We start from the raw sequence: 9,695 nt of genomic DNA, 5'->3' as shown, positions 1-9,695 counted from the left end.
CACACGCCAATTCCGGGACACCTGGGGGGGGGAGGGGCCACACCTGCACCCTCCTGGGACACCTGGGGGTCGTGCCCTCCCATCCCAGGACACCTGGAACAACGAGGGGGGGGGTGCACGCCCACCCTCTTCTGGGACACCTGGTGGGCCTCTCCCGCCCATACCGGGACACCTGGTGGCCTCGCCCACCCATTCCGGCACACCTGGGGTGCCCGCATCCGCCTGTCCCGCGACACCTGGAGGGCCTCGAGGTGGGTAGCGGGCCCGGCCCACCCGTCCCAAGACTCATGGCGGACCCTGCCCGCCTGTCCCGGGAAACATGGCAGGCCCTACCTACCCCTCCCAGGACGCGTGGCGGTCCCTGCCCGCCTGTCCCAGGACACGTGGCGGGCCCCGCCCACCCTCCCAGGACACGCCCATACCAGACACCTGGCAGGCCTCGCCCGCCTGTTCAGGGACACCTGGGGGGGCCGCGCCCGCCCGTTCCGGGACACCTGGCGGGCCCCGCCCGTTCCAGAACACGTGGCGGGCCCCACCCGCCAATCCCAGGGCGCGTGGCAGTCCCTGCTCACCCATCACAGGGCGTGTGGCGGGCCCCGCCTGCCCGTCCCGGGAATTGCGGCGGACCCCGCCTTACCATCCTGGGAAACGTGGCAGGCCCGGCCTGCTCATCTCGGGGACGTGTGGCGGTCCCCGCCCGCCTGTCCCGAGACGCATGGCGAGCCCCTCCCACCCATCCCAAGATGCCTGGCATTCCCCTTTCGCCCAACCCAGGACGCCTGGCGGACCACACCCGCCCATCCCCGGCCACGTAGCGGGCCTCGCCCGCCAACCCCAAGGCACATAGCGGGCCTCTCCCGCCCATTCTGGCAGGCCACGCCCACCCGTCCCGGACACGTGGCAGGCCATGCCCACCCATCCCGGGACACGTGGCGGGGCTAGCCCGCCTGCCCTTGGACGCATGGCGGGCCATGCCTGTCCATCCCGGAAAGCGTGGCGGGCCTCACCCTCCCGCCCCGGTTCGCGTGGAGGGCCTTGCCCGCTCGCCCAGGTACATGTGGCGGGCCACGCATTTTCCTCTAGCTTTCTTCAATCCTCCCATCTTCCTTTCCCTTTCAGGAATCAATAAAACTCTTAAGAAAACATTTTTGCATATATATTTCCCTGCAACTTCAACTTCCTTCAAAGATCAACAAAGTAAACTTATTACAAATAAACATTTAACTTTCCATACAACAAACATTCTCCTCAAATTTTTCACATCTCATCCCTCTTTGTGAGGCCAGCGCCATGCCTTGAAGATCGCGCCATTCCTTGGAGATCATGCCATTCCTTGAAGACGAACAGCTGCTCCTTCAGTTTCCAGTTGTCTTTCTCCAGGCGTCTGTTTTTCCCCTGCAGGTTCTTCAGGTTGTAAACCAATTTCTCCTTCACTCCTCGCAGCTGTCCAACCTCATCTTCCAGCTTTTCGCTCCGTTCGCCTTGGACACCGGTCTTCCTCTTCAGCCACCATTTCCTTTCTCTACAAGGCATGTCAGCTCCATCCTCTTGAGTTTTGCAGCCTCAACTTCACACTGGAGTCCACACTTTTCCTTCCTAAGGTCTTCCACTTCCTTCTGCAGGCGCTCCAACCTGACCTCGATGTCTTTCCTGCTGGATTCGCGCTTTTCGGTCGCATCCTTTTGTTCCTCGATGAGTCCATGCCAGGACTGTGACCAATCTTACATCGGATTTACAGGAAAATCACTTCCCCAGAGATTAATTCAACACAAACGGTCGGTTAGGTATGGACAACAGAACTCAGCTATTTTCAACCATATAAATGAACATAACCATAAAAGAAACTGGAATTTGTCACGTATAATTTATAGCAGAAACTGCCGGTACAAGAGTCAAATGATGGAATCGGCCTTAATAAAGGAGAGGCAGTTAATGAACATCTCAAAAGGAGCATGGGTTTCAGAAGTGATCGACAAGGTTTTCATTCAACCAACGCTTAAGAAGATTAAAGGAAGATTATCAGCGGGGGTGACCTAAATTGGCTTACCTGTGGATGGATCACTTGGTATAAATACCACCTTTTCTGTAAGCTTTTCTCATTCATATACCTGAAGAGAGAGACAGCAGTCTCTGAAATATAGTACTTTTCTCTCTATATTTTGAAGTTTTCATGGGCTCCTTTTATTATATATATATATATATATAGTATATATATATATATATATATATATATATATATATATATATATATATATATATTGTTACGTATGAGCCTCGGCCTTAAGGGGTTCAAATACGTAAACGGAAATAGTTGAGGGAAAAAGCAGAATAAATTGATTGAACTTACCGTAAAAGGATTTAAAGTGTTAATTTACTCTAGAGGAAAAGGTTGACAGAAAACTTAACAGCCTGGGAGAGTAAATGTAACTGGTCCACACGTGGACTAATAATATCTCTCAAGGAGATGATAGTTGGCTTAAAATGAGATTCACATAAAAGCTGGTTTTCACAATGGTTCATATGTCTTGCGGTAAAGCATCACTTGCGGGTGCCAAGACTTGGACACGTGACTCAGGGAATCTGGAAAAGAACCCAGATTAGACAAGATAAAAAAAAGGACTTCTTGCACAAGTTAGATTACTCAGTTTCTCTAACACTGGGGAAAAGGAACTTTAGTGGTTAACTGAGGTATGCAATGACTTCATTTTTCTGGGACGATCACACAAGGGGAAGCATGCGGCCACAAGGCAGTGAGAGGAACAAAGGGATATTCATTGAGTTGGAAGTTTGAATTGTGAAAATGGGGAGTAAATAGACACTAGGAGGTAAGGACTGGCAATAGGCTGTTTCACAAGACGTACCTGGATGCCATGATCAGTGGACCTTTGTACAAATGTGGCCTGGGCTTTTGTCTCAGGTCTGGGGCTCTGGGCGCACCAGTAACGCCGTTAGGCCTAAGTGTGGAAGGCTGGCTGCCGGGACATCCGTCCGAGGTCACAACTGGAGCTGACTGAGACCGAGGGCAGGTGTGTTTCCTGGGTGTTGGGGGTCAGCTTAACCCCCCAAGAGCAGGGCAATCCTGGAAACAGAACATACAGCCAGCAGAGGGTTCACAGGAAAAAGAGCTTAAGACATAGGCCTAATAAGTACCAGTCTACCTACATCCTTCCCTTTGGGATACGTCCCTAAAGCTAACAAGAGTCTATTTTCCCCCTTCTAGCAAGAAATTCCTATCTCTGGCTGGCTAGCTTTGGTTTCCCGCCTAAATCAGCTGATATTTGGAGGAATATGGCTGCATTTTTACAAATCAAAATATTTAACTAAATGCTGGGTAGACGAGGAGATCAATAAACGTAGCTACATATATATATATATATATATATATATATATATATATTATATATATATATATATGTATATATGTGTATATATATATATATATATATATATATATATATATATATATATATATATATATATATATATATAGCTATAAATAAAGGTTTTTTGCCACAAAGGAAAAAATGAAAGCGAGATAGCCAAGTACTTTCGGTCCTGTTCGGACCCTTTACTGAGGCAAACTCAGTAAAGGGTCCGAACAGGACCGAAAGTACTTGGCTATCTCGCTTTTACATTTTTTCCTTCATGGCAAAAAACCTTTATTTATACATAGCATCACGTTTTATATACTTCGTGATCAAGTTATTATATATAGCTATATATATATATATATATATAGATATATATTATCTATATATATATATATATATATATATATATACATATATATATATATATATATATATATATATATAGCTATATATATATATATATAGATATATATATATATATATATATATATATATATATATATATATATATATATATATATATATATATATTTATATAGCTATATATATATATATATATATATATATATTATATATATATATATATGCTATATATATATATATAGTATATATATATATATATATATATATATATATATATATATAACAATTAACTACTCAACCTTAAATATTTTCAAAAACTATAGGTAATTTTTAAGGTTTTAAATGTATATCATATGGATACAAAGAAAAGATGAACTGAAATTTAATTATATTACATTTTGTCCTACATAAATGTGAAAAAAGCTATAAAGGAGTATAATTTTATTAGAACATAACTCGCGTTCGTAAACTGAAATGCAATATGAAATCAAAGTAGAAAACACTAACATCCCTATTTCTATTGAAGGCGAAAATGATACTAGTCATGAATTAGCGCGACTCGACGCGACGCGTTAGTAAGACATTGCGTATATGTTTAATATAATATGCAGGCAGCTTTCTGAACGTCGAAAATATTTGAGACTCCTTGTAACACATTAAAAATGGGATGTAAATATGCAATTCACAATTATCTTATTATTTGAGAACATAGAAATAATAAGAATTGTTTTGAATGAATGCGGTTCAGCGACCATTAATCACCTGGAATCTAAATTCAGTCCCAATTCAGCAACAGAACAAAAGTAAACACACCTTTTATTAACCACAGTCATTTTTTAGGGAATCCATTTTATGTGACTGGAAATTCTTTGTACAATTCTGTGACGGACGGTCAATTTGAATTACAGTAGTTTTAAAGAATGTTGTATTCCAATAAAATATGCAGCACTCCTACAGTACTGTGTAACCACACTAGATCATCAAATTGTTTTAAAACTGAAAATTTCATAGAGATGATGAAAATTTGAATTCTATTTTCAAGTGTTCAGTCATTGACTAATTAATTATGTAGTATACTACCGGGTGTTTCGAAATTAGAGGCCAACCCCCCTCCACGCAACAAATGGAAAGTTATGAAGTTTTCTGCTATAGCCTATCTCCAAGTACATTATCTTAAGTTTCTATTAAGTCATTTTTCATTTTATATTTCTTGTATTTTCAGACTGAGTGACGGAGTTAGAACCATGGCTAACGACTTGGAGGAAATCAGATGGATTGACCGAATCCGGGCTATAACCTTCAGAGAGGCCAGGGATGCTGGCGCATCCTTCATTTCACGTTCCTGGATAGCTAAATACATTAAAAGAGATGAATCCTTTGTTAAAAGAAACTGGAACAAAAATCCATGACTGTCATCGCGAAAAGAGTGAGAATCTTGTAAGGGCTGAAGTCCTCTCTCAGGAGTCAAAAGACATCATAGCTGAGGCATTGGGTAGACCAAGAAAGTCTTTATGTAAATTGGCACTTGAACTAAAAACAAAAAGGGGAAAGAAGAGGTTATAGTGCTGTATATCGTGAGTTGAAAAAATCTGGTATCAAGCCATTTCATGTTATCAGCAAGCCCAACATCACTCAGCAACAGAGAGAAGACCATGCATGGTTTTGTGGTTCATTTCTTAAAAATTGGGATGCTCCATGTTGCCGCATCAGATGAATTCTTCATTTACACAGTCAGGAAGCCAAATCATAAAAATAACATCATTTGGGCTGCAAAGTTGGATGATATCAGCGATGACGTGCACTATTGCCAAGTTGTGAAATTTCCTGAATGTTTGGGAATTTTTCTCCATTTCACAGTCAGACGGTTAATGTGAATCATCAAAGAAAAAGGATAGTCATGGAATGGTGAATACTTCAGAGAAACTGTGCTTACTGGGGTGAAGAAATCATATTTTTCCATTATAAGGCACCATGTTTCAAGGCTCTTCAGACACAGACGCTGCTTCGAAACAGGGGTATCGATTTCTTCTCGTCAAGTGAATTTCCAGGTAGCTTCCCTGACCTTAATGTGTGTGAAAACATTGGTAGTATCTTAAAGGATCCTGTTGAAGCGCGCACAGTGAACAATGATGGTATACCAAGGTACAGGCAGATGGAGACCACACAAAATATCAAATACTCAGAGAGAAACTTAAATAAATACCTGTTCTGAATTACTTTTGTTTTTGTCCATATCGACTTTAGTTTATGCTGTAGAGGCGCCTTAATTTCGAAACACCCTGTATATATGTTCATACAACCGAGTAACCTACCTATCATGTTGGATAGAATTTCTATCGCTATGAAAGGCATCCACCTACAATTCCAGTACCTGTTATTTAATATAACACTGAACCGTATTCTCTACCAGAGAGAAACAACAGTTACACATTTACTTTGAACTTGAGAGCACTTTTTTTTATACCTGGTGCAGTAGTTTCCACCAATTGAGACAATAATTCACATTTAAGATGTATAATAATCTAATTAGTGGTGAACAACAAAATAAATAAAACAAAACTAAACTAAACAAAAACAAAAAAATGCTAGCACGTTTCATAATCATACAAACTCGCATATCTATACATGACTAAATTTATCCTTATTTTCGATCACTTACTGAAAACAAACTAATGATATCACATGAAAGGGGAAAAGTTTGAATCTGCCTTGGATCCTGAATCAAATATTGTTGCAAATACAAAAGCTTTATTTCTCACTGTATAAAGAAAATATCATCCTTGAAAAGAATTGTTTTGAAACCCATACTGACTTTTGATTCATGAGGGGATGATTATTATTGGGATATGTTAAATTTAGATAGTTTCACTTTGGGATAAAATTGGGGTTCACAATTTTATCATAAAATCAATCTACGTCAACTTCACAAAATACATGAACTGAAAGGCGGACTGGAGCCAACGGATAACTTACAAAAGGAAATCAACTCGTAAACAATTCATAACGAAGTCCCAAATGCACACAAGGCCAAGACAGTCTACAGAATCCCGTCATTCTAAAAGTTTCACACGAAGAAAACCCTCATTTCTGCATAATTTCGCCTATTCGATCTCTCCAATATCGATACTCGCATGAACTGCAATACTTCGTATGTCCAAAATCGTATACACCTCTTAAATCTATAGAGGGATATTTATCAAATCGCATTTCAAATTGAAAAGCAAAGGCAATTAGCCCCGTGTTTACATTAGTAAATCATCGCTTTGCCAGGTTTGCGTGACGTCACAACAGGTTTGCGTGACGTCACAAAATCACATGCTCAAATCGCTAGAGCGGGAAGACTACCTGGATAAGGATCGTCAAGAGTTCACCGATCAGGCAACCCTTAATTAACCCATGACAATGTTTACCATACCTCATAGTTGTTTGTAATAATGACTGCTACATTTCACTGTTGCGAAGGCAATTATGGGCAACTTTGGAAATTATCGAGAATCTCCTTTGTTCCGCCAAAATAAAAGTCCATAAAACAAACGAATTAAACGCACTGTTCAGGTGTGAGCATCTACGAAACCTTCACAGGCGATAATAGTGTGATGTACGTATACATCTTAAACAGTTATCTCATTACTTAAGAATAAAAAAATAAATAAGAATTACCAAGAAACACAAGTTTATCTATTATTAGATCCAAATAACTCAAAAACCAAATTTCCCCCACTGTAACGACAATTATCTGTTAAATCAGTTCACTGAAAAAAGCCTCCTGGTCTAACGAACTTGCTGAGGGAAATGGACAGTGCTTAACGCAGACTGAGGACACCAATAATGCCGTAGAACATGAAATGTTTTCCCATTTCTGTCATTTAGAGGAAACGAATATGACTTCGGATCTCCCCAAGATGGTGACCCCAAATGTTTTATAACCAGGTATGTATTCACCTTTGCGGCGTGGTTAGTACAAACCCGGTGGGGATGACCGTAAAAACATAAAACAAAAGACTTTGAGTATCATAAAGATAATGATCCCGCTCCCTCCGAAAACCCTGAGGGGGGGGAGGGGGTCACCATCTATAAAAGAACCGGGACTTCTCCTAATTGAGGAACAATAGCCCGTGCTGGCACAAGGACTACTTAATCAATCTAACAACAGCATCCGTGTAAAGACAACTTTTGGGACAAAATCCGGGGAGATGACAAAGGGACTTTGTATTTAAACTTCAACGAACAAAGAAACCAAAACTGGCCATTCTCATGCAGAGCGCCTTAGTGGCCTGCCACCTGGGTGGCCGCGAGGTCGATTCTCGGGCATTCCATTGAGGTGTGAGAGATGTGTATTTTTGGTGATAGATGTTCACTCTCGACGTGGTTCGGAAGTCACGTCAAGTCCCGTTGCTGAATAACTACTGGTTCCATGCAACGTAAAAACACCATACAAACAAACACTCACAGGCAGACGATCATCAGATTTGGAAATGTCCAGTAGAGGATGAACAAGACAACAAACTAGGCTAAATTTGTGGTCATTTCCCACCACAGGTCGGTTTTGAATGGTGGCTTCCTCTTCATTTCTTTTTATCTGTCGAGTGTACAAACGTTACCTTTCCAATCGCGAGAGTTTACTCGTTTAGGGGCTGTTAATCAACTATAATCTAAATTTAGTTTCAAGTCAATTATAAATTTAAAAATAATTTACCAAAGAATCCGTAATTACTATGTTACTGATTTTTTTTTCTACAATTCCGTGATAAAAGGTCATTTTATTTTTCGAAGCAGTTCAACCCATCCTGTGCTTACTCTTGAATTATATAAAGATTATAGCAGATTATAACTTTATAACTAAATATCTTATAAAAGTGGTAAAACTTTAAATTGACTTGCCAGATATTCTGGAAATTTAAGTAATTAAAATTAGGAATCATGAGTTTCATATGCGTACGCAGCCATGTAAGTCAAATGATCCTACTAAATTTACCAGCCAGCGCTATATTAGATTCACATCACCTATGTGAACTCTCGAGAGAGACTGAGAGTTTCCAGCCCTGTGATTGGCTTATCAACAACCAATCAGGAGCGTCGTAAGGGACTGGCCTAGACATCAGATGCACAGGTGATGTGAATCTAATATAGCAAGAAATCACTTCAATCCAAAAAGAGAATTCAGCATTGAAAGGTTGCCTCCCTTCGACAAAATTGATGGGAATAGGCAAAACAATTATATTCCACTGGTTTCCTCAAGCAATTAGTGAAAGTACAAATCTTCTGCGGTTTACAACTTCCCTGCTGACCTAGAATCCAGACGTGAGATGGCGTAAGAGAGAGAGAGAGAGAGAGAGAGAGAGAGAGAGAGCGAGAGAGAGAGAGAAGAGAGAGAGAGAGAGAGAGAAGAAAAGGAAATAATAAGACAGATTACATCAGCCGGGAACAGTGAAAGATGGAACCAGGGTAAATGAAAAGAGAAGAAACGCCTGTGGGGATATCAATTGTTATTTTAATTCAACTATAGAAATACAGTCATCAAAAGTGTACGTACGTACGTGTGTGTGTGTGTGTGTGTTTAGAGCATAATACCTAACCCCCCCCCCCCCAACCTCTCTCTTTCTCTCTCATGTGTGTGTTTAGAACATAATACCCTCTCTCTTTCTCTCTCGTGTGTGTGTATGTGTTTAGAGAATAATACCCTCTCTCTCTCTCTCTCGTGTGTGTGTGTTTAGAGAATACCCTCTCTCTCTCATGCATGCAACATTCCGACCCATCCACAGTGTGCTGAGGTAATGCAAGAATTGAGAAAAGATACAAGAATTTTTTGTTCAACATGTCTATCATGGATAGACAATGTTATTAAATCAAGATTGAATGTACAAATAGTTGAGGATGAAGAAGAAGGAAGAGGAGAGGAAGAAGAAGAAGAAGAAGAAGAAGAAGAAGAGGAAAACGGAAGAAGAGAAAGTAAACAAAATG

At 40.8% G+C, this 9,695-nt stretch overlaps 1 long non-coding RNA gene across 1 annotated transcript in view; it reads right to left on the bottom strand.

The window, feature by feature from the left end:
- The window catches only part of LOC135195451 (uncharacterized), a 352,685-nt gene that overhangs the window by 45,633 nt on the left and 297,357 nt on the right, over positions 1 to 9,695 (bottom strand). The gene's annotated exons all lie outside the window — the stretch shown is intronic.

Source organism: Macrobrachium nipponense, chromosome 16, assembly GCF_015104395.2.
Source record: "Macrobrachium nipponense isolate FS-2020 chromosome 16, ASM1510439v2, whole genome shotgun sequence".
In the NCBI taxonomy this organism is placed as follows: Eukaryota; Metazoa; Arthropoda; class Malacostraca; order Decapoda; family Palaemonidae; genus Macrobrachium; species Macrobrachium nipponense.
Note: the sequence above shows the minus strand (reverse complement) of the source record. Positions and strands in the feature narration are given on the sequence as shown.